Below are 25,218 nucleotides of genomic sequence, written 5' to 3'. Positions count from 1 at the left end.
AGTTAATCCAAACTGAGATTTAACCATAATGTTTTAATTATACTTCTTTCTTCAACAACTCTGAGATTTCTAAGCTTTATGGCTTCATCTCTGGATTAGTAGAGCAAGGTTTCTCTTAGCATTCATAGGACTACTTGCTGCACTTGCTGGAAATGAGATTACGCAGGGTTAAATTGTGTGGGTTTGTGCTTTGGACTGTAGGCTGTGACCATATGTTGCACTGTTTGCTACTTTGGGAGTGCATGTCCTCACCAGGAGCTGTGGCAGTGATGTACCAGCTTCTTTTCGGCGTAGAATCCCCAAATTTGTGCCTAGCATTGTGGGCCTTCATGACCACATGGTTTTTGCAGTGGTGGTAGTGGAAGTTCTGGAAGTCCAGTACAGCAATTAAATGAGCTCTGTGTTTTTGTTTTTGCAGTAATGAAGGTGATAAAACACTTGAGACAAATGTATTGAATTTTGTAGGTTCTGTGATACCAGAAAGACTCGCTCACTTTTTTCCTAACTCTTTGTATTTCAGGTGCCATTCACCCAAGCTCTTTTCTATCTCATGGATCCCTCATGTTCCTTCTGACAAAAAAAAAAAAAAAAGGTTATTTAAAAAAAAAAAAAAGTACTAGAATTACTAATTTGCTGGGTATTTTTCCTTGTTACTTGTTTCCAACTTGTTTCCCTAGCAAGTAGGATTCAAAAGTAATGTGTGAGTGACCTAGTAAAAGCAAAGAGATTTTCTTGCTTGAAAGAAAGACAACATTGTCATGAATTTATTCTCTTTTAGGAGATTGGGAGCCTTACCACTCCCAAGTTTTCCTTTTCACGTTTCTCTCAGGGATTTCAGGTTTTTTTTTACCCCTGACATTTCTTGAAGTGAATGTTGAGTTTTTGTTTTTACTGTCATTAGGCTGACCTACCTAAAGGAAAAGTTCAGACCCTTCCAAGGAGAAGATCAAAGAGGTCAATTATAAATGAAAGGTAGGGGAAGGAGGGATATTTTCCTGCCTTGCTTCATCGTTTTCACTGATGGAGTCTGCAGAAGCAGAACAGTCTGGTGTTTGTAATGTTTGCGGATGGCTCTGTGTTTTCTGAGCTCATTATGGAAAAGAGCCAAATAGAGAGCTGGAGAAGTTAACAGGCTGCCCACGTGTTTAGAATGGGCTGGGGAAACTGCTCCAGGTTCCTATTTCCCTATCCCTGCCCACAAAAAAAAAAAAAAAAAAAAAAAAAAAAAAAAAAAAAAGGAATGGAGGAGATTTCTTTTATGAAAGTGGAAAAAAAAAAAAAAAGAAATAAAAAATTGACAATTTTAAGAAAGAGAGATGGGAAGAATCTATTTTTCTCCCTCCTCTTTGGGGGACTGATTCTAGAACCAGAAAGAGTATTTGAATAAGAAAATGCCATGTTTGGGTTTTCAAACACTTGAATTTCAACTGTGCTGTTGGCCTCAGAAACTTGTAAGGAAGTCCAAAAGAAACAGTCTTCCTCTCCAAAGAGGTTTAGCTTGCATCATGTGTGCTCCTTTGCTTGTAGAGTCATGTTTAGTGATGTAATGAATAAAAATGTGGAAGTGGTATTTTTCAAATCTCACTCTCTTCCAACTTCAGCCATGGACAAACAAAATGAAGGACTGTTTATAGCCCATATTTGTCACTGTATAGATGAAAGCTAAAAACACTTGGCCTTATCTTGGTTTGTTTCATAAACTCTTGATAGATTCTTCCCTTCCACCCTCCCCTGAAACCAGAGGGAAGAAAAATGTTGACTTTGGAAAGTATGATCTTTCCTGACAGGAGAGGCACTGATGTGTGGTTGACTTCTTTGGATTCCTTTCTGTTTTTCCTTTTTTTTTTAAATTTTGTTTTATCCCTCCAGCAGAAAGCAATTAATTGGGAAAAATCTAAAACAATCTTTAGAAAGTGACTGCAATGGCTGCTCTGTAGTACATACCTACTGACTGAAGGCTGTGCGTCGGTTCGTGATGCAGGAAAGCAAAATGCTATATATCTTCAGCTTGAAAAGGTTTTGCTACCCTTAAATTTTTGTGTTTCTCCAGAGAATTAATAATTATTTGAAGTCAAGACCTTTTGTGTCTTTTACACAGTCTTGTCAAAGAAATAATTCTGGGTGGCCTCTGTTGAGCAAGTTAGCAGATTTTTCACATAATAGAATTTACTTATGTTAAAGTGTGCAAGCTGACCTTGGCAAACCAGATGTAGCTTGTGATACCACTATGCTCATGGCAGTAATCAAAAGATATTGCTTAAATACTTTCTTCTATTTCAAGCTTTCCAAAGCGTAGTAGAAAGCTTAAGCTTTAAATAATGCTGTAGCAAAACATGATGTATTTTTTTCTTGTTCCACTTCTTTGCTTCTTGCTAGAATTTTGCCCTGTCCATGTGGTTGTATGCAGAAGAGGGAGAGACAGGTGCAATTTCTGCCCTATCTCTTCACTGCCTTTTCTCATCTTTTAGGAAGAGACATGGGGCCATCTACCCTCACTTCAGCCATGAGAAGGGAGCTTGGAGGCAACAGCATTTCAGCTTTGCCAATCATTCCTCAGCTCCTTGTCTCAGAAGTGAACATTCCTCCCCCTGAACAGGTTCACTTTTCTGTACGGGAGCCTTTATGCGTATGAAAGGGGAAAGCAATGACGTTTTAGCCTTTATAAGCCCCCCTTAATTGGACATTTCTGATGACATGGTGACCATACAGGTGATTGTTACTGTAACAGCTGTGTTCAAGAGGGATGCCACCATGCTGTCACTGCACATGATGGGCTCATACTAGCAACAGCGGTGTAGCTGGGTCTCTTTGCTGAGGAAGAGATTTGGTCCAAGGTACTCATGATTCTATATTTACCGCCAGGTGTGAGACAGTAAAATTATTTGGCATTTAATTTAAATATTTTGTTTGGAAGAGAGAAGTATTAGGGATTATTTATTTATTTATTTATTTATTTAAAGGGAAAAAAGCTTAGATTTGTGGATAGAATTTAAATTTTCAGGCAGAAGTAAGACTTAAGTAAGTAAGAAGTAATACAGACTTATTTGCTGTAAAAAAATAGTAATTACCTCAATTCTGTGAGTGAGGGGGAGAAAGTCACTTCTCTGAAGGCATGAAAAGCAAATTGAATTTTAAACCTTCCTTGTTTTTACAGTCTACATGTATTCAGCTAATTAATGTAATGCAACCTGGACAAAGAAATATTCATTTCCTCTGTGTTTCTCCTGATCTGAGCGCAAACATCAACATCCTCCATTAAATCAGAGATCTGATAAAGAAGTAGTCTAAAATGCAACTGCCCATTCACTCATAGCCAGGCTCTGTTATAACATGGTTTCTCACTTTTCTTTCCTCTAAAGAAATAAATTATGTAGAAGTACCTATAACTGAACAACAGTCCTCTGAGAGAGCATTCTTGAAAGCTCGAGTTAACAAGCTATTAGGCTAAAGGACAAGGTTCTGGAAAAATAGACTGTTAAGAAAACAAATTAATGAAGACATACATTTAGAAACTATGAGAAGTGTTTAACTTTTTTTCTTTTTTTTTTCTTAAAGACAGCATAAAGTTTCATAAGCTTATGAATGGGTGGTTTCTTCCTTCAGTTGGACACTGATGTTTCCACTGAATCAGGTGGAATCGTAGAATCACCAAATCACCAAAGTTGGAAAAGACCTCTAAGATCATCCAATCCAACCATCCACCTATCACCAATATTTCCCACTAAATCACGTCCCTCAGTACAACATCTAACATTTCTTGAAAATGTCCATGGTTGGTGACTCCACCAGCTCCCTGGGAAGCCCATTCCAAACACAACAAAACACAAACCTGAGGCTAAAATCTTTTTTTACTGTATTATACCAAGCTACCACTTCTGGGCCTGTTCACGTTGAATAATTTCACTTGTTCCTGCTTTTAAATATTTGCAAAAGTTGAAGCAGAAGCAGAAAGGTGTCACTTTTCTGACTGTATACCTCATAAAATTCATCTGAAAAACATTTTAAAAGAATTTATTGAGCTTTCAGAAATAAGGAGAAGGTTAGAATTGTGACAGCTTGTATGCACTTAACTAACCCACACTGCACTACCCCTACATTTTCACCTTATGTCCAGAGCCTTTAAACAATATGTGTCTCCTATATATACCTGCATATTTATTTTGCTACAGCTTTCTTGATCCAGTCATTGCACAGAAACCTGTGTTGGGTGTAAATTTGTGTTCTCTACTGAGGGAAGCAGCGTTTCCTTGGATCGTATTTTTGAGACTGTCAGTATGTGTTTAGAGAATGAGTCAAGAGATTGCAGAAGGAAAAATTCAGGGTTAAGATAGGTGAATGATGCCCTAGAGTGCTGACTTTTTGTGCCGTACTAAGCAATTTGTTTAAAATCCAGATTCTTACAAGTGAGTTCCTGTTTTTATGACTGCCTGACTCCTTATTTTATTTACTGAATGCTTCCAGAGATCAATGGGAACTGTTTTGAATGTGGAAAGTGTTATATAACACCAGAAATTCTCAGAAATAAGCGTCAGATTTTTCATACTGTACCTTTCAAATCAGTAGATGTATTTGACCTGACACTCTTTGTCTTAGCCTTCTTCCTTAAGGAAGTCTTATTCAAACAAATATTGCCAAAGCTCACAGATACTGTGGTTATGAATACTGAAAAAGAAAATAGGAGAATTTCCATAGCTTGGAATTAAGACACCTTAGTGCTGTACACACTAAGAAAATAGAACTGCTCATTCAGAAGCATTTGATCATTTGTAGGCAGCACACAGAATGGTGCTGAATGAGAAATGACTGTAGTGAGGTGCTTTGTGGTCACCTAATTAACCTGTATGCCATACAGTAGAAGAAAGAGTGACGTAGAATTACACTTTTCTGTTAGAAATGTCCCTGTGGATTTTCTTTTTTTTTTTTTTTTTTTTTTTTCAGATTTTTTTTTTTCATTCCTGAATTTTCCATGATTCACGCCATAGGAGCTGGAAATGAGCATGCACTCTGTCATGTGGATGCTCCTCCCAGTTCTCACAGCTCATGACAATTCCTACTTGTCTCTTCTCTGGGTCAGATTTCTACTATTGGTTCATTATCCTGGCCTGTTCTCAGTGTTAAGTAGTTCACCAGTGGCAGATGTTGTTGAAGACCTTGGTCTACACGTCCCTTACTCCATCCTGTTATCCACATTATGCTGACTCCATATTTGTTTCACTCCATTGGTTCCTATCATGACCTGGCTAAATCTGCCCCTCTCTAAGTACCATCATGTTTCCCCAAACTTGTACATGCCCCAAACCTTTGATACTGAACATTTCTTTCCAGGACCGCTTCCTCACTCGTCTAGATCCCCATATCTGTTTTGTTTTGCAGTGGGTACAACCTGACTCTAGATTTGGGATACTCAGGCTTTTATTCTGGCAGTGACGCTCAGTTTTCCCAGAAGAAGATGGGAAATGAAAGACTCTTTGCCCTGCACTTCCTTATTTTATCAGGGAGAAATTGCTGTTTAGTCATCTTCTCAAAAGTACTTAAAAATCCACGAAGGAGAAATTCAGCAGTCTGTAAGCACTAAGCACCACTGTTAATGAAAAAAAGGAAATAAAACCAAAGTGAAGTTAGTGGTTGTAGTCCATAGCAAATGCTCAGGTAGTTTTCCACAAAGGCACAGGGAGGCTTTCAAGCCATTCTAGTGCTGGGCATTACTGCAGAAATCTAGCAGCATTTTTCTTCGAAGCATTGGCCCTGAAGAACAAACATCACTGGCTTCGGGGAAGTCAAGTCAGCTTCAACGTGATGTCTCCTAACATTTGTTTTCCTTGCTGGATAATTAAGTACTGCGTGTTCTGAGCTGCCCGAACCTGTGTACGCGGCCATCTGCGCCTGCTGCCATATGCTTCCCTCAGCTTGCCGCAGCCAGAAACTGTAAGTGCCTTTTCCAATGGGTGAGACGTAGCAAGGGATTATCTATCCTAACACCAAGACAGTATTTCTCTGGAGGAGCAGCAGGGGTGAAGGAAGAGGTCTGTTGGTTTTCATGCTTGCCACTTACTGCATTTGAGGGTAATCCTTCTGCAGAGTGGCTGCCTCAGATACTGCATGCAAAAGACCTTGTCGCACAGTGCTGCATATGCAGGGAGATGGGTTGTGTTGTTGTTTTTTTTTCTCCTTACTGATGTATCTTCTATTTTAAATTTAACAATTTCCTTTCTGCAGAGTAGCAGCAATGTTCTTTGACACCCAGCTCTGTAGCTTTGCTTGATAGCATAACAGCAGTTCTTCAGAAAACTGGTTTTTTTGGGTTTTTTTTTTTTCCCCCTAATCCTGTGCCTGTGAGCAGAAGTTGAGAGTTACAAGAGGTCATACTCAGGTTTCCCTGCATCTTTATTTTTAGCTTCATAGATCATTTATGAGCAAACTTTGAAGATGTGTGCAACCAGTCAGTAGCATGCATCCAGAATTTCTCGTGGTTATCATTATCCCTGTATACGTATGTGTGCTTAGATACATAAATATATTATGCAGACTCCATGAAGAATCCCTTCAAAAGCATTGCTAGGCAATTTTTACCGTAAGAGTTAAAGATTTGAAGATTAGAGTCCCATGCACAGTTCCCATGGGCCTATTTTTAGTTTCTCTTATGGGAAGAATGGCAAAAAATAGACCACAACTGTGACTTCAGATTTAGTGCGCACAATGTTTATAGGTTAGCTGACAGGAGCGTATGCATGTGTATATGCCACAGGACTTTAGTACTGCATTTCCTGTACATTCATTAACTGGACTCTGAGTAGAGCTACTGTACTTTGAGTGCTCACAACAGTAATTTTAACATGCTGCTGTACAATATATCACAGCTCTGAAATGATATTTGCAGCCTTGGTTACTGACCTGAAAGATTCATGTTTCTCCACCAAGAGGTTTCTTGAGTTCAGCAGTGTATTTCTGGATTTGTCCACAATGCTTTGCTCCTCTACTGTTCTCCCTTTTTACAGAAGGTGGGGATGGGGAGAGGATGCACATGGGTTTGTTGCATTTATAGCCTTCAAGTGCTCTACTATGCTACTGGTGCTGCATAAATTTAAGCATAGGAGGTGATACGAAATGCCTTTTCATTCTCTCTCGCTTCTATGGTTGCAGTTTTCACCTTCAGCTGCCTATGCTGATTTTCTAAATTTTGTTTGTTCCAATGGGTCATGCTCAGGCTGGAAGGCAATCATTATTCCAAAGTGTTAACTGCAGTGCTTATGTGGCTGTATGACTCTAAGAGTTCATGCACTGTGTTCTGATGCTCTTTTTCAAGCCATGGCTGCAGGGATCACACGAGAGGCAGGGACGTAGAAACTGCTGTCTCTTCTCTGGAAAAAAAAAAAAAAAAATTATTTAAGCATTAAGAGTTTTATCAGACCAACTTCTGCAGTAATTAACCTTTCCATGGAAATACTTGCCTAGTGTTTTTCAACTAACTTTCAATTGTAGTTGTTTCTCTACAAAATAAAATTATTTGCCTGTTGACTTAGCATCTGAGAAGAAAAAAAAATGAAAAAAGGTGAGCATCTGTGCAAGGTTCCCCATCCTGTGGACTTCATGCTTTTGTGTGATTTTATAACTTACGAAAAGAAGTGATAATGCTGAAGTTAAAAATATTACTATCCTGTAAGTTGGAAAGAGAAAGCAAAAGCCACAGCTTAAAAAATTGGAGCAAGTACTGAAAATATTTCATGAATGCTCCATGCCCTTTCAATTTTACACCTACAGAGTATTTGCACTTAAAAACAGAAGCTTGAAGAGTTCCCATCTGGAAATAAACAATTAAAAGATCCAACCCTTTGTTGTTCATCACTCAGAATCATAGAATTGCTCAGGTAGGAGAAGACCTTATAGATAATCAAGCCCAACCACAACCTAACCATACTATCCTAACTCTAACAATCCTCCACTAAATCATGTCCCTGAGTACCACATCCAAACCATTTTTAAACACACCCAGGAATGGTGACTCAACCACCTCCCTGGGAAGCCTATTCCAGAGCTTAACAACCCTTTCTGTAAAGAAGCTTTTTCTGATATTCAACCTAAACCTCCCTTGGTGCAACTGAGGCCATTTCCCCTTGTCCAGTCGCCAGTGAGAAGAGACCAACCCCACTCTCACTGTAAGCACCTCTCAGATGTTAGAAGAGAGCAATAAGATCTCCCCTCAGCCTCCTTTTCCCCATACTGAACAGCCTGAGTTCCTTTATTCTCTCCTTGTAGTGCACATTCTTCAAGCCCTTCACAAGCCCTTGTTGCCCTCCTTTGGAAAGGGCAACTTACTGGGAGACCAAACTAAACACTTCACTGCCTACAGTATGCAAGTTCATTGGCATGGCTTTTCATCCATTGTGCTGGAAATGATCGTTCAAACCTCGATTCACTGGCCATAAAGGAGCAAACTATTCGAACAACTCAAAAAGCAAATTTCTGCCTTGCCCTCATTTTTCTGCTCCTCTTTGTCATTCTCTATTTATGGAAGAGGGTTGAAGGAGGAAAGGCAAATACATCTCTACTTCTGAAACTTTACTTGGATGGAAGAGATGTTGGATACTGTGGCCGCAGATCCTGCACCTATTTAAAATTTAAATTTAAAATTTTATTTCTCTTCTCTGTGACTGCAGTACCCCAACAGCACTGAAAACTGACACAGTGCCTACACATGTAAAAGTAAAACAAATACACGAGGTAGAGCAAGTTTGCAGTGATAGATCATGAGGGTGGGATGGCTGTATTCCTTTAAAAAAAAAAAAAAAAAAAAGGATGTCATCTGATGTGTTTGCCTTCCATTCCTATCTGAGAGCAGAAGGCCCAGCAGGGAGGCCTGTCGTCTCAGCCCCACTCCCTGTGGTCTCCCTCACCGCTTCTCCTCAGCCACCACTTCCCAGCCTCCAGCCTCCTGTTGGGGTGGTGACGTCAGGCCTCGTAGCAGCAACCCTGTGGCGAAGCTGTAAAGCATTATGCAGGGCGAATAAGAACTCTCTTATGAGGTTCTGCAGCTGGCCGGTTGCAGGCGCATAGCAGCGGGAATGTTTTGAAAGAAAGGCACTGCCTGACAAAGAACCCAGTCTCCTGATAAAGGTTTATACTGGCACTTCCCCGTGTTTATAATACCATATGCCAGGGGCATGGCCTCTTTTTTCATCATATTGTTGTTTAACCTAATGAGCTTGTAGGTCACGGAGTCTGAGAAGCAGAAACTTGATATCGATATTATTTTTTCCTTACATTTCTCAGGCTGGAGTTATGCTATTATAGCTGTGTTTCATATATAAAGTGAAGACAGTTTGTCAGGACCAATCAATTCTGTAAAGAAAGAAAATTTTACTTTTGAGAACTTTCTCAAAATTGACTAAATATCCCCTGCTTTTTTTTCTTCTTCTTTTTTTTTTTTTGGTGTAGATATTCAAGATTGTTGCTTGCTTTTTCCTATGTTAGTTTATCATTACAGGATAGTATAAGCATAGTTGTTTTCAAGGAGGATTTGGATGTTTTTAAAACCTCTTTCCCTTGCAACCTAACCTTAATAAGTTTTTCCTAGATCTAGGTATTAAGCCTTGCATGATTGCGCTGTTCTTCTGTCAGTTACTTTGATAACTGGCACTTCAAATGCCCATATTTGAACTTTGTAGTCATTTAGAGTGATTGCTCAGTGAAATCTACAGTTCTGTCGATAGCTAGAAAGGCTTTGGGTCTGATGTGACCCAAATTTTCAGGACAGTAGCCCCTGAGTTCTCCAAACTGGGATACTGGCCCTCAGAAGCTGCATAAAACCAGGACACTTCCTTCATCCCGGAAGAACTTGCAGTTAAACTGAGTTTGGGCTTGAGGAAAGATTTATTGTGAACTGTTTCAACACTACCCTCAGCCCCAAATAATATGCATGGCATGAGGGTGCATCCCTCCATTCGCTTATTCTGAAAGTTGCATTTATGGCTTTTTGCAACCGTTGGTGTTAGAGCATCTCTTCGATTGCTGGAGGCTGAACTGTGGGTACAGCGCAGGCTGTGTCCTCCTAGGGCTGTACAAATTCTCCAGCAGTACCTAGTAGTCAACCTGGCATGACTTTTTAGCAGTCATGAGTTTGTTGGACAATGCACTGGCAAGAAAAAAAAAACCAAAGCACTCCTAGCTAGGACATAGGCTATACAAAACAAACAAAACCAAAAATAAGCAGAAGCAAAAGCTAGAAAGAAGCTTGGACTCTTATTTTTGCTTTCCTTACTGGCTCTTCAAGGTACAGTTTATCTCTTGTCCTATACCACCTCCGTGTCTCAAGACTCTGCAGTTATTTCTACAGCTGACTGTAAAGTACACACAAAATACTTGTGTTCTGAAAAACCTTGGCAGTAAAATATTTGTTTTAATCATTGTATTTTTGTTTCCTTTGCTTTATCTGCTGTGTGGTAAAAACAACCTGCACAGTGAGAGTAGACTTTGCAGTTTTCAGTTTGCATTAAAAAGGTATCTTTGTTTCCTTGTGCTTGCAAATGAAATTGCTGAGCTATTGTGGACTATTATTTCAAATCCTTCTGCATTGCAAGTGACTTGCAGATTGCTTTTCATCTCCTTTCTCTTGGAAGGGGTGGGTGGGATCCCTTACATGAGCAATGGAGAGCCCAGAGCAAAAGGCAGAACAGCAGGGTGTTTGAGCATTGGCTGTTCTCACACCCCATCAGGCAGGCAACTGTGCACCGCTGAATCACTCTGTAATTGTTTTGTAGAGTTTTTCTCAACAGAGCCATTTTTATCTATTTGAGTGAGCTTTCAAGCCTCTTTCTGTCACATGGGTGGGACAGGCTTTTTTTACCAGTCTCAGCCAAGATCTGACAAAAAATCAGAGATTAACTGCAACCTGATACAGGTGGGTCTTTGCTCGCAAGTGAAGCTGCTGCTTGCTCTTCTTCCCACTGAGACCTGGGGACAACCGTAAGAGATTGGTGAAGAAGAATGAAGCACCTAAAACTGCCCATTTAATCTCTATCTCTTGCTAGCTTGCTTAAGTATGTATCCCATGGTAGTAGGGTAGCCTTTAAAGAACAAAATAAAAACGAGAAAGCACTTTTTTATTAATTTGAGCAGTTAGGTGTATGAGGCAGGCAAATTATGAACTCTGAGCCCTCTCCATTCTCATCCTTCCTTTGTTTCTTCGGGGTAGATTTGAAGGGATGGTCATGGCCCTTTCTGGTTACTGAGGCTTAGACGATCTGATATTCAGTGAATGTTTTATTCTGCAGATGTTCCTTCCTTTATGTAAGATATATATTAATTAATAATGGAAGAGTTGGAAGATTCTCTGCTCTCTTACTATGGGTTGGAGAGGAAAATGCGTTCTCTCCTCAGTAAGCCAACCTCCCAGTCCTCGTGCATAACCCTCTGCAAAGGGTGGGCTGGTACTGAGTGACACAGCCAGCATATCAGATGTGTGTGATGTACACAGGAGATGTTTGGCTCAAGTCAGCATGTAAGCAGCATTAGAAAGGCCTTCTGTTGATATCTGTACAAGTGAAATTCCTCCCTGCTATGAAATTCTAGACCTATGACTCCCCCACATGCAGCAAAATAAAAACAGCCATCTGCTTGCCATGTTCTTAGTACATTCCTGTTTGGGGTTTGTTGTTTTTTCTCCCTTCTTTCTTCCAAGAAAGTTGACATCCTACTTCCAGCCTCCTACTACTAGGATATTAACATAGATGGTAATCGAAACTAAAGACTGCTCCAGGAATAACTGCAGCCATTTTCTGTGCCGCAAAGTTTAAGGAACCTGTTCTAGATGCAGGTCCCCAGGTAGAGGTGAGTCTGTAGCCAGGAGGGTCTCTGCAGGAAATGGCTATCAAGGTGCATCACAGGCAAAAAGACATGCAGACTTAGTTTCCCATCGTTTTGCACCTTGTTGCTATGTGACAGGCAGTGCCAGCTAGCTGAAGCATTTGTGCTGAGGCTGAGAGTCCTCTAAGTTTGTGCCCCAGCTCAAGCCTGCTTTTAAGTGCATATTACTTGATTCTTGTATGAGCTCCAAGGATATTCCCTCTCCTCCTCTGCCTCCCATTAAGTAACAAGATTACAGCAAACTGTTGGCCTAGATATAGCTTGCCATGCTCCATGGGTTGTAGATCAGACTCTGACCTCATTCTGTCTTTGCTCCCTGATGTCTGCATTCTGTGAAATCTGCTGGGTCCTTTCTCCCTAGGGCTGTCTCTCAATGCCATCCTATTATGCTGAGCTGCAGCATCCCCAGCCTCTAACACAGGGCTGAGCTGGCTGCTGGGTGCATGCCTGGTACCCCTTGGCCTTGGGAAGGTTGACTGGTCTGGGAGGTCGGGAGTTTGGCTGCTCTCACAGCGTGGAGAGATACCCAATGGCTGGATTTTGCAGGGATTTCAGGAAAGGTTTCCAAATGCAATTTGTTGTCCAAAGGAAGTAGCTTGAATATTTTGAAATACTCTGTGAGTAAAGTTTAATTACCACCAAAGCAGAAAAACCGATTTGGGTCAGTGAACCCTTTTAAGCCTGAAACTATAGTGTGGGTTTTTCCTCTTTTCAGATTTTTAATTCCAATTCTATGTAGTAAAACAAAAAATGAAACGCTGTTATTCCTAGATATGAAATGGGAGGTTCTGGTGTCCTGGAAGTGTCCTTCTGCTTCCTTCCAGTATTTGCATTCAAAATGAAATATTTTGTAAATTCATTATGGTTTCAGTTACCTCAAACTGAAACCATAATGAATTTGTGAGGATATTAGAGCTATGGTATCCGTGTAGCACATTTTCAACTGTCTCTCAAGTCTCTAGCTCTTGAAATCAAAACTGAGCGTCTATTTGCGCAGCAAGTCGGTAGGAATTTCTTGATAGTCTGTCCTTTTGCAACAGCAGATAGTTAGGCAGTGGATAAGCTACTGGGTAAATTTTCACATGCTTTCTGACCTTTCTGATGCTGGCATTGGCTTGTCTTCTCAAGTAGCAACCAAGATAATCTGGCCCCTGAGATAAAGAAGAAGAGATAAAGTTATTCTTAGCAATCTCTTGCTTTGGTTTTGGCATTTTGTTCTGTCCTGTCCATCCTCCTCGCAGGGTGGAAGGATGCAGCTTGTTTGTTATGGTTGACCATATCTACAGTCCTAGCTTTCGATATTGAGCAGAGCTGAGCTTTGCCCTTCGGGGTTTTCCCACCAGCACAAGGACAACCCGCTGTGTTCTGGAGCTGCTACAAACCTTCAGGTTTCAATCCTTGTGTTTGTTTGTTTCTCCCTTCACAGTCCTGGTAGTTGGAAGGCTCCTTTCTGACAAAGAGGAAATTCAGATTCCAGGAACTGGAATTTCTAAGAAAACATGAAATGCTTTGAGAATTATTGTCCCTTCAGACATAATCTGTACAACTGCAGAAAATCAGCATATGCATCTTCTGTAACTTGTAATGGGAGTGTTTAGTAATACCACAGGAAGAGGTTCCAAGTATTTTGAGTGTTATCTCTCTATATTTTTATCTCCTTATTTCTTGCACCTCTGTGTTTAACACTGTAGAAAATGTTGATAGCATCATATGTAGAGAGAGTGAATCCTACTTTTTAGTCATAGGACCGACAAAGCATGCCATTATATACTTTAAGCAAACTGTTGCCTGGCAGCCCTCCTGCTTTTTTATGGCCATATCTTCCTCATCTTCACGCTGCAGGTTGCCACAGAGGAGGGCATTTTCTCTTCACTGCAAATATTCACTTCTTTGCATCTTCTTGGTACAAAATCCATTTCCTCCCACCAGACTGGCTGTCACTGCCAGTCCAGCCTGAGCTTTCTGGATTTCTCCCTAACCAGCGCTGGTGTTCAACATGACTGCCTTTCACTGAGGATGACTGTAAGCCCTGGTCCCAGGACCACACCACGTGTGTTAGAGAAGAGGGGACGGATGTGGGGGAATAAAAGTATTAGGTTAGGAAAAATATTTAGTATGTATGCATTCTTGTTTATGTTCTATATTTAGGTATGAGAAGGGAAGTGATTTTTTTTCCTCTTCTGCAGCTTTCTTAAACTTATAAAGCATCTGTTCCTCAGCTCTTGTCACTGCTGCTTGAAGCAAGGTTGCTGGTGGCCCTGGTTCTCCTTTAAGGAGGCTTTATTCTGATCAGAGAATCACTGAGCCTACCAGAGGTGCACAGGCACCCTGCCTTCAACCCTCTGTTTTCCTCCTGTTTTATGGAACAGGGGGTTTGGTGCTAATAAAGTGGATAAACTGCAGTTTATCTACCACTTTTCCTTTTGAAAAAGGAATTACATGGAAAAATGGAAAGGGGAAGAGAGAAAATAGTCTCCAATTCATGAAGCTCTTGTAGGGAATGCTTTTGTGCCAGAGATGCTTCGTATACCACAATCACTTGATCGCTATGAGTAAATTGGAAAGCCTCATGAGGATGCTTTATTCTCCTGGCACTTCATCTCTGCAGCCCTTCCTTCCACTGTTAATCTCTGTGTCCCAGTGTGCAGCTGAAGTGGTTTTGCCATCTTTAAAACTTGGGAAGGTTTAGGTCAGGTTTGGAGCACAGCTGTTGATTTCCTTCTTCATTCAAGTGGTTTTATCTAAGGCCCTCGATGAGTAGAGGATTGCAGGCTGTTCTGCTACAAGCGCAGGGGAGAAAGTTGCACTATTTTTGATCATTTGAGGTTTCCTAGCTTTCCCGTTTTACTTTACTTTAAAAAAGGAAGGCTGTTGATATTTGAAGCCTGTCCTCTCTCTGATATTTAGAGGACTGAACAGTACATTTTCCAAAAGAGTGATAAGATCTGGCAGCTGAACATGAGAATAATTCAGTTCCCTGGTGTATTGCCTTGACTCCCCCAAAAAAGAACTTGGACATAAATAGTTGGTCAAAAAGAAGCCTATGGTCTTGTCTCGTGAGCTGGAGGTATTTAGTTTCTGTTCTCAGTTTTACAGAACTGTAAATGCTGGGTAAATGCCTCAGTTATCCATCTGTGAAAGGGAGATGAATCAAATGTTTTCCACAAGTTTGTATGGTGATCTGGAAATAAGTGCTTTAGAAGTGGTTGATGCTAAAATTTATCTGATTTGCAGCTGATCCTTAATAACAGTGAGAGACTCAAAGCTATCTTACAGAGTCAGGATAATTGCATTTAACCTAATCTCCTGGACAAGCCTGGTTCCCAGGCATAGGAGCAAAAACAAAGGACAACATCAGGCCATACCGCGTTGATGGAAATACTGTTATTAGCATTAGTGCATCTGTCATCAATACAGATCTAGAGATCTTCAGATAGTCACAGGACCAGATCTCTTCTGCTCTTTAGCACTTAGCAGTGCTATGTTTTCTTCTTCTCTTCCTTCTTTCCGTTTCCCCTTCCTCTTCCCCTTTTCTTTTCCTTTTCCTGTTCCCTTTCCTTTTCTTTTTCCTTCTAGCTAGAAATACAAGTACCTTTCCATCTGGACTCTCAGGATTAGGGTAAAGTGATGTATTACTGTTTACAGAAATGACACTTGCTGAAGAAAAATATATATTTTACAGAAGTTGAACATACAAAGATGAAAAAAATATTTGAGACATAGGAAGAAGTAGTTTAAATTACTTTTTCATCAAAGATGATAGGAGCTAAAGCCTTTGTAATGAGGTTGAATGGAAAAGAAAGCTCTGTTTTTGAAGGACTGCAGAACATCTTGTCATTAGAAAAGGAAGTTCTTTTGTTGTTTTTTTTAATCAAGTTTGTTACAGGATTTTATGTCAGCAACACACATAATCAGATTATGTGAGAAATAAATGTCTAGAAAAGAAGGAGCGAGCAGTGAAGGGGCAGGTAGCTGTTCATATGAGAGAAAGCAAATTTCAGAACTTTTCATTTGAAATAGATGAAGCTTCCTGATATGCAGCCACAGAAGTGCTTCTTAATTTTGTCAAGCGTATCTGATAAACGTAGTTTAGGCAGAAATGTTTTTTTCAATAGCAGTCACCCAAAAAATGAATGTTTCAACAACTTTCCAGCCATCCAGTTTAGCAGAACCAAAAATGCGGTCCTGAAACAGAGAACAGGGGCAGCCATACATCTCAAGCCCACTCTTATCTTCCTACATCAAAATCCTTCTTTTTATGAGGATCCCTTTCTTGCCATGTTCTCAGTCACTCCAGAAGTCCACCCACTGTGTTCATTTGCACAGTGATATCCCCAAATGGCATATGCTCTATACATCCCTTACACATGCACTACGATAGAGATTGCCACTCTTGTGGACTCTGGTTTTGCTGTTAGCAGTGTGACGCTATGGAAACACTGCCTGGGTGACCACGTGGAATTAAGTGCTGGCAGACAGCGTTGCAGGGGAATGTATTTTATGATATCCCTGTAGGACAATGTGCACTGTTTTATTGCTTTAAAAATAAAATCTTAGAAATAAAGCCTTTGAAGAGATGTACTGGTTTGAAAGGCAGGATTTAAAATCATGGAAAAAAAACTGCAGCCATTGTGAAAATGTACTTTGACTTCCAGAAACCTCCACTGAAGCTGCTCCCGTTGGAGGGGGAGAAGCAGAGTGGTGTTTCCCCTCGTACAGCACAAGCCCAGCATTCCTGTGCCTGACTTTTGTCTGTTTATATCCAGTATCTCTGCAATCCAGATGGGGAAGAGAACGTGTGACAGCGTGTGTGTGATTTGGAGCAGCAGATGGGTGCGAGTGACAAACTGTTGCGTGTGTAGGCACCTACCTAGAGATTACTCAGTCCTGCCTCTCTGTGTTGTTGTTTTGTTCCCATGCACCGTTATCAGGGAGGGTTCTGGCATGCAAGGCCTCACCTAACCTGACAAGGATCCTGAGCAGTCATCCCCATTCTGCTGTCTCTCAGTACGGCTGTCAATCAGTGATGTACTTGCCATGTGAAGGAGCACTGATTGTGTTAAAAAATGGAGAGACAGAATAACAAGGTGGGATTGACTCTGCACTGCATCTCCTCAGTAAAGATATCCTGCATTGGTGCTTTGTTGTTCCCTGTGTGGGCCTGTCATCCTGCGTTTCTTGCCCTGCTTGAGCTGCCTTTCCCTATCCTGCTCTTGCTCTGTATGCATGCTGCATAAAGAGAAAAGCAGTGGGAAGTTTGCTGAGAGAAGAGGTGGGTGTTTCTGCTGCTGTTGTACACTATGAGCTTTGATGTCCTTGCTGCATGGGCATGCCCTTATCAGCCAGTACAGGGCTTCACATTTTGTCCAAAGGCATGAAAACGATGCCACTTGCAGCAGCAGTGAAATTTACAGCCCAAATGTATTTTTATGTGCACTGGCACTCTGCATCTTTGGACAGAGAGGTCTAAAACCTGCACGTAATTCGCTCACCTGAGCCAGTCTGGTGAACGTCAGCAGGGTGAGCAGCGCTGTGGTCACACATGTGGATGTGCTCACTGTGCTAGCAATGCAGACAATGCAGGGTTCAGAGTCTGTTCTTTCACTTCTCTGTGTGTTTGCTCTGCCAGCTCTGGTGTCAGGCTGCATTGGAGTGCCAAGGCGGAACCTCACTCTGAGACAGGGTGTCAAGCACCACCATTGGGTGTCTTGGAGCCCCTAAGTCAGAGGTGGGTAATCCAATCCTTGTGCTTTTGGTCCAAAACATACTCTGTAGCCAGGAATCTTCATGTGAATCCCTGCGTGAAATGATCATGATGACTGGGAAAAACCCCCAGTTACTGCTGGGCAGGGCTTTGATCCCACACGAGTGCCCTGCCTAGGACAGCTGGAGGAGAAGCAGGAGCTGGGCTGCTGGGGAAGGGGGTGGGTGAAACATGTCGTGCTGGGAGAAGATCACTGAGCTGATTTAATTAGTTCTGTTTCACAGGATTCATTTTTGCTCGGGTCACTGCTACATTCATCTATTTGCTTTTTTCCCCCCTCTTAGCAATAGACAAATGCAGGGTGATAATTAATTTGGCAGGTTGATTGAGATTGGGCGGCGGAGAGGGAAGTTTTCCTGGGTGAGTGATGAGGCACTGCTGGTCGAGCTTAAAGTGAATAGTCTGAAATAGAAAGTAGTTAGTATAAAATCCCCCCAAGGGTGTGTTTAAGCTGGATGTACTTTGAGTTTTGACATTGAGGTTTTTTTGCAAGCTACCAGGCTGTGTGCTGCGATTCTGGGACATTTGTTAGCTGGGATCTGGCTGTTGGAATGTCAGTGCTGTTCTTCTGTGTTGGGAAACCTCATAGCTAGGAAAACATGGTATTAATGATAGAAGTCTGTGTGGGTATTAGGCTTGGAATTAGGGTTGGCAGGATGATGTTCTCTGTTTTCCAGGCAGCCCTGGGAGCCAAGGCTTCACCTGGGCAGGCACAGTGCTGCTCCCATGCTGGTGGAAGGACTGCTGGGCTGTCCTTCTAATATACTCGAGAGAGGCCTCATTCCTGATGTCTTGACATTTTTACTAATAAAGCCCTGCTCTCCCTTACTGTGCTTCTATTTATCTTAATGGGCACCAGGAAAATTATCTCCTGAAACTTAAAAAAAACCAACACCACCTTTTTATGCCTCTCTGCTTCACCTATTTTAGCCTCACCAAGGGCTGATTATCGTGACTGTTGGGCTTTGTGCTTCATACCAGTCAGACGTTCAGACATCACATTACCACAATAAAAAGATTGGTTTTCTCTTTTCAGTAAGTGCATGCAGTAGCAGCAGAGACCTGATTTGTTCTGCTACTTACTGGATTTCCATTTCTGTGGGGGAACAGCAGTGCAGTGCTCGTTCAGCTTCTCAGACCAAAGCGTTTGGTCCCCTTCATGCCCTTCCTTTTTGTAAGCAGCTGTCTGTTCTGGTGAGAGGTTCCAAGTTGGCAGCCATGCCAAAACACCCTCTAGTGTGCACAAAGAAAATGCAGTGGAGACGCAAGCGAGTCATGCTTCATCCATCCCACATCAGTGTGGCTAGGTTCCGTCACAGAAGAACCACTTCTGAAGGGTAAATGTCTGCTCAAGCTTCCATACTTACTCAGTTCTAAGATTTTTGTTGTTTCTTTTTCCCCCCGCTGAGATTGCCAGTAAGAATATTGATTTGACAAGGTTTTGTCTTTTCCTTTTTTTCTTCTTTTCCTATGAGGTAAATAGTTATCCACTGGGAATTGCGTTGGGAAATTCCTGTTTATATATTGTGTGCCAGAAAGTACTCAACTGTTAGCTTAGTGCACTGATTGAACTAATTGAGACTCAGCTGCCTTCAAAATGACCTTTTATGTTTTGAGTTAGCTTTGTAATTCACCTAATATACTGAGAGCTTGACTGAAAAACACTTAAACATCTTTCTGTTCCTTCAATTTTACTGTGCAAATTTGATTGCTATGCAAAAAAGAATCCTCTGTATCTTCAAGGAACTGATTTTTCAGGAAGCAGGTACTCACAGAATCATAGAATCACAATCACAGAACAGTTTATGTTGTAGGGGACCTTAAAAATAATCCAGTTCCACACTCCTGTCGTGGGCAGGGCTGCCACCCACTGGATCAGGCTGCCCAGGGCCCAATCCAACTTGGCCTTGCAGGGATGGAGCATCCACAACTTCTCTGTGCAGTCTGTGCCACTGCCTTACTACACTCTGAGTAAAAAAATTCCTTCTAATATCTGATCTAAATCGCTCCTCTTTTAGTTTAAAGCCATTCTTCCTTGTTCTGTTAGTATCAGACCGTGTAACAAGTTGGCTCCTCTCCGGCTTATAAGCCCAAGGCTGCAGTTATCTTTTCCAAGCTCAACAAGCCAAACTCCCTCAGCTTTCTTCATAGGTGAGGTGAGCCATCTCTCTGATAATCTTTGTGGCCCCTCGGAACTCACACTGTGTGTAGGTTGGCAGCAAAGAATATTTTGCCTTCAAAGTTTTTGTCGAGTAACAACAGAAAGTGCAGAAAAACTGTATAGTAAACTGGAATTTCTGAAAAGATTGAGAGGAAAAACTAAAGCAGAAACAGTATGAGTAACATATATTGCGCGGTAGATTTCTGGTAGAAGTGTTCAGATTTCTTGAAAAAAGAAAAAAGAAAAAAATCAGGATTACATACCTAAAATGTGCTTTCAGGCTGTATGCTGGCTTTGCTGCAGCTGCTAGCAAGCTTTATCAAGCCTGTGCCAGGTTTGGTATTGTGACTGGGGTTCTTAATGCGTAGTTAATGATTCCCAATGGAAAAAAGTAAATAAGCTTTCTGACTTTTTTGAGGAACTTAATTACACTAGAATGGACTTGACTGTGTAGCTTTGAAATCCAGTCATTTACTGTGTCTACTCTGAATAGAAAGCAAGGTTTAAATAGTAATTTTTTTCATCTTTTTAATTTTCAATTCTTGCTCTTTTGCCAGCTTGCTGGTAGACTTAGGAGTCTTGGTAGTGCTGCGTTTTCCTGACACTCCCATACCAAGGAATCTTCTTCCATGTGTTACTGTCAGTGAATTATGGCCATGGCTAAGGCAGGAAAATGTCAGAGGCTCATTTTTTATTTCACTAGAACAGATATTTTTTCTAGAGCTTTAGTTTTCATCACAGTGCTCAGAATGGGAAAGTGAGTAAATGGAAAATTTGGTGAATGGTTTGGCTTGTTGAATACTTATCCACCAGGTCAACATGCCGATTATTCATCCACTGGATCAGTTTAAGTGGATAAGAAATCTGCTTATGGTCATTTAAGTTGTTTTGTTCATTCATTACGGAAATCTTTTAAATATCCAGATAAGACTATTAACTTAGGAAGCCTTTGCTAGAAGAAATCTGTTCCACATCTGCATTCATAACAGATCCACATCTGTTCCGTACTTAGAGGGTCACTGAATTAAAACAGTTGCTTTTCTTTAAAAATAACAAAAAAAAAAAAGAAATCCAGATCTTTTCTGTAGTTTTTTACAGCTTTGCCTTCAAAACCCGTTGTTTAAAATCCCTTTTGATGTATGAAAGATTAATAGGTACCTGAGAAATTCAATGGTAGGACTGAAAATAAGAAAAACCTGTAGGGATTTGTTTTACTACTCTCATCTGTTTAAGTAGTTGTGACAAAAATTTATATAAATCCAGAGACGGGGTGTGGAGGTGGATATTCCCCTGCCTTTTCTTTTTCCCACCTACATTTTTTATCTCACTTCATGCTACTGAAAGCTAAACCTGCTCATTTCAAAAGATGGCAGGGAGCAATGGGCACAGGAGTTCCCTGCTGGGCCACTTTGCTTTGCCATACATCTCCCTGCTTCCATGCAATGAAGCCAGCATCCCTGAAGAAGTCAGATGCAGTTTATTGTCTGGAAATACTCTAAAAGGTCATACGCTGCCATGAGAAAAGTTCTCAAAAATGTAGTCTTTCTTGCTGTCTCGCCCAGCGCCAGATATGATCTCATGGCTTTTATTCCTTTGGAGCAGAGTCCCTTGGTAAGCACTCAGAATGGTTTCTTCTCATGCCTTTCTGGTTGTCCTCCTCTGCCACAGCATCCACCCAGCTTGCACACTGCCCTGCTTTCTCCCTTCCATTCTGCCACCGTGGCTCTGTGTCATGTTCTCTTCCTGCTGCATGTGTCTTTCCCTGGCACTCCAGATTCACCCCCTGCCTACAGGGGATGCTCCTGTGAGGAAACTCCCCGGGCCTGTTCTTCCACCTCCCCTGTCCCTGCCTGCAGTTCCAAGCAGCACCAAGATCCAAAGCAAAGCATTTTTTCTGGCTGCGCCTTGATTTAAAAATTGTATCTCTCTTCCAGCTGTTGTCCAGGAGCCCACAAACATTTGAAATGACTTATTTGATGAGGAGGCAGCTGAAAGTCTGTTTTTTTTCTACATAATTTATTCATTTAATTAGCTAGTTGGCTTTTTCGTTTTGACTCGTATGTTTACTTTCTTTAACCAGCCTCAGAACAGGGGCTGACCTTGATGGTTCACAGGGCTGTGAAGCATTGGGAGCATTTGTGTGGAGAGTTTTCTTTCCACCGATAGCACAGCCAGAGCGATCAATGGGGCAAGCATGTGGCTCCCAGCTCTGGCTCTGACAGCTCATGCATGTAGCTGACCCTGGGAGCTGGTGAGCAGCGGAGGGAAAGGGATTGTTTCCCAAGTATTGGAGCATTCTGCTCTCTGTGTGTCATGCCCTTATGTGTCCGTGTACATACATGCTCATCATGCAGCAAGGATGGTGTCCACACCAAAGCGATGCTCCCCAAGTCGGCGAGGTCAGTAGATGACATTGTTTAGTACCAGCAGAGCACAGGGATCAGCCTGTTGAATAGAAGGAGTTCCATTCAAAGTAGCATGTACAAAAAAATATGTACTTGACTCCTCTAAGAAATGTTTCTTCTAATATGCAATCAAGGATATAATTTATAATTTGTGCTTTTCTTTTTTTTTTTTTTTTTTGTCACTGGAGAAGAAATGTATTGGGAACATTTTGTGCCTACATGCTGTTAACAAATAGTTTCTTTTTACCGGTGGAAATATGATCCAGACCGAAGCGTAGCTAATATCCATTCAGTCAGAGAATATGCATCAGACTGTGCAGCATTCAGCGCGAGCTGTAAGGAGGCAGTGTCAAAGAACTCAACAGTGAGACACTGTTTTACATCCTCAACATGCTCATTCAACAAAATCTCTTCCAAAGAGGGAAGATGTTATGCTCATGTTTATATACAGGCTCTGCTCTTTGGCAAAGGTTGAGGCCAGGTGCCAGCCTGTAAAATGGTTGGATGCTCCTATCTAGCGCTGCTGGACACTGGTTCCCAAAGTATAAGCAACTCCTAAAATTGCTGGCTGACACCCAGCCAGGACTTCTCAGAAGTTCATCAGCAATTAATTTTACTGCTGCTACATGTCCTGAATACTAATAGGAGTGATAAAAAGGCAGTTTTTTCCAGGTCCTCAGCTGTTCTGAGGAGCTTGGGTTATCCTATTTGTGTATTGCAGACAGTTCACCAGAGAATATTGGATGCCGACTGGTTGGCTTGCAGTCAGATGGGGCAGAGGACCTGTTTCTCTAGCATTCCTGTGCTCTGCTTTGTACTCACCTTTCATAGTCATCACTATTTAATTATCTTTATAGCTGTAAAAATACTGTGTATTTGTGAATGTGTGCCAAATACAATTCCAGAGCAATAGACTCTGTAATCTGAATAGAATTAGAGTAGGCTCTGAATTGGTTTAAAGTCCTCTATTAAGTATTTCTGCTTCACTGGTTCTCAGAAATACTTAACATGAAAAGATTCGCTCATTCCCTCTAATAAAATTCTGTTCAGTATTATATTTACTTAAATTAAAAAAAAACAACAACTGTGGTTTCCAAACGCTGTTGCATTCTGCTACTGGTTTCCTAACTCTTCTTAATAATGTATATGAAACTGCTTATATTTTAAATGCTTTATTCCCCCCACCTGCTATTTATACCTAATTATACAAGCTATGTTACTAAGAATATGCCTTTTCTATCTTTTTTTTTTTATAAGTCATAGCGTAGTTAGTAGTATTCCCAGTTCAAAGGTGCCAAAATTAAAACCAAGGCCAGAAAAGACAATGAAGAGAAAAACAAGACCTAAAAAAAGGTTTATGAAGATTTGATTCGTCATTCTCCACTTTCTCTTTTGATTTATTCAGATCTTTTGCAGTATGCCTAGTTCACATTTGCCTGCAGTTCTTTAGTACTGAAGAGGGTTAGAAATATGGTTTATGAATTTTAATGAAAGTTGAGATTTTTATGTAATCATATGCTGGGAGTTTCACTAAATCTCCAAATAGAAGTGCACTTAAAGAGGTGAGAGCTGAGCCAAAGATGCTAATTTTTCTACTTTAGCATAGGTATCTCAGCCCCTCATACTGTTCCTTATTCCTTTGCAGGTATAATTGCACTAGTGTACATCTGGTTTGCATACAAATTTTAGTTTTACAGCCACGAAGTCTGGAGACTTCATAGTGTTTATAGGAAAAAAACCAAAAACCTTCACTTTACTGCACAGGATTCCACCTTAAATATAGAGTGAACTAGCTCTGTTTCACACCTCTTTCTCTCTGTGACTATGATTTTGATGTTAGGGTCTCTCCATTCTTGTCCTCCTCCATTCCTGACCCTCATGTCTCATGATCCAGGAGAGAGAGAGAGGCTGTTTTCCCTATGGACCTGTTAGCTAATTTGTAGGGTAGAGCAAGCCAGTTGGCTTCCATGGAACCCATCTTTTTAAGCATTCTTGAACATGCAGGAGTTGTTCTTGCTATTGAAAGTTGCCTTTCTCTTTGAGTTAAAACTGTCAGATCTAGGCTTCCAGGACAGTTTTGGATGAAATTCAAAGTAGGTGCTTGCCTTCTGAGCAAGATAAACTTCATGTCCGCATATTTGAGCTTGATTTTGGCTTTATCCTACCTTTTCTGCTGCTGGTACTCTTAACTCCAGCATGGTCAGTAATTGAGGAATCTGAAGTCATTTACCATGACTCTGGACCAAATCAATTCCTAGTAGTTTGGGGAGGAAATTGGAGGGTCTGGAACAAACCCTTCTGTTAGTGATAAAAATATATCCTTCTACTTCCAAATGTGCTTTTATGTCTGCCTCTCTGTTTACTTGCACACAACAATTAAATACTTTTTTTCCGCTCATATTCTGGTTTCAGAAGATTGACTCTGACTCAGGTAGTTTATGTGTGTTCTCTCTGTTTCTGGCTGTTGTCATTATGGCTAACAGACTAGAAGGCTGTGCTGCCATTCAGCAAGACCTGGACAGGCTGTAGAGTTGGGCGGAGACCTGATGAAATTCAGCAAGGTAAATAGGGTCTGAACCTGGGGAGGAATAACTGCATGCATAAGTGCAGATTTAGGAAAGGAGCTGGAAAAGAGCTTTGCAGAGAAGAACCTGGACATTCTGGTTGATAACAGGTTGGCCATGAGCTGACAGTGTGCTCTTGTGGCCAAGAAGGCCAGTGGTATCCTGTGATGTGTTAAAAAGAGCATTGAGGGAGTTGATACTTCACCACTCTGTCTTGGGAAGGCCACATCTGGAGTTCTGTGTCCAGTTCTGGGTTCCTTTCTTCAGGAAAGACAAGGAACTTCTGGAGAGGGGCCAAAGGGCAACAACGATGATGAGGGACCTGGAGTATCTCCCTTCTGAGGAAGGACTGAGAAACCTGGGACTGTTCAGACTGGAGAAGAGAAGGCTGAGAGGGGGTCTTATCAATGCTTATAAATATCTAATGAGGGGGAGTTAAGTGGATGATGCCAGGCTCTTTTCAGT

General features: G+C 41.2%; 1 protein-coding gene and 1 long non-coding RNA gene across 2 annotated transcripts in view; one reads left to right on the top strand and one right to left on the bottom strand.

The window, feature by feature from the left end:
- The window catches only part of PDE3A (phosphodiesterase 3A), a 242,735-nt gene that overhangs the window by 122,058 nt on the left and 95,459 nt on the right, over positions 1 to 25,218 (top strand). The gene's annotated exons all lie outside the window — the stretch shown is intronic.
- On the bottom strand, positions 6,791 to 20,109 carry LOC128084572 (uncharacterized). Its single transcript, XR_008208608.1, has 3 exons — positions 20,048 to 20,109; positions 12,954 to 13,010; positions 6,791 to 7,356 (listed from the first exon to the last, which is right to left on the bottom strand). It is a non-coding gene; the product is annotated as an uncharacterized LOC128084572 (long non-coding RNA).

This window comes from Tympanuchus pallidicinctus, unplaced genomic scaffold, assembly GCF_026119805.1.
Source record: "Tympanuchus pallidicinctus isolate F22 unplaced genomic scaffold, pur_lepc_1.0 scaffold27, whole genome shotgun sequence".
Classification (NCBI taxonomy): Eukaryota; Metazoa; Chordata; class Aves; order Galliformes; family Phasianidae; genus Tympanuchus; species Tympanuchus pallidicinctus.
Note: the sequence above shows the minus strand (reverse complement) of the source record. Positions and strands in the feature narration are given on the sequence as shown.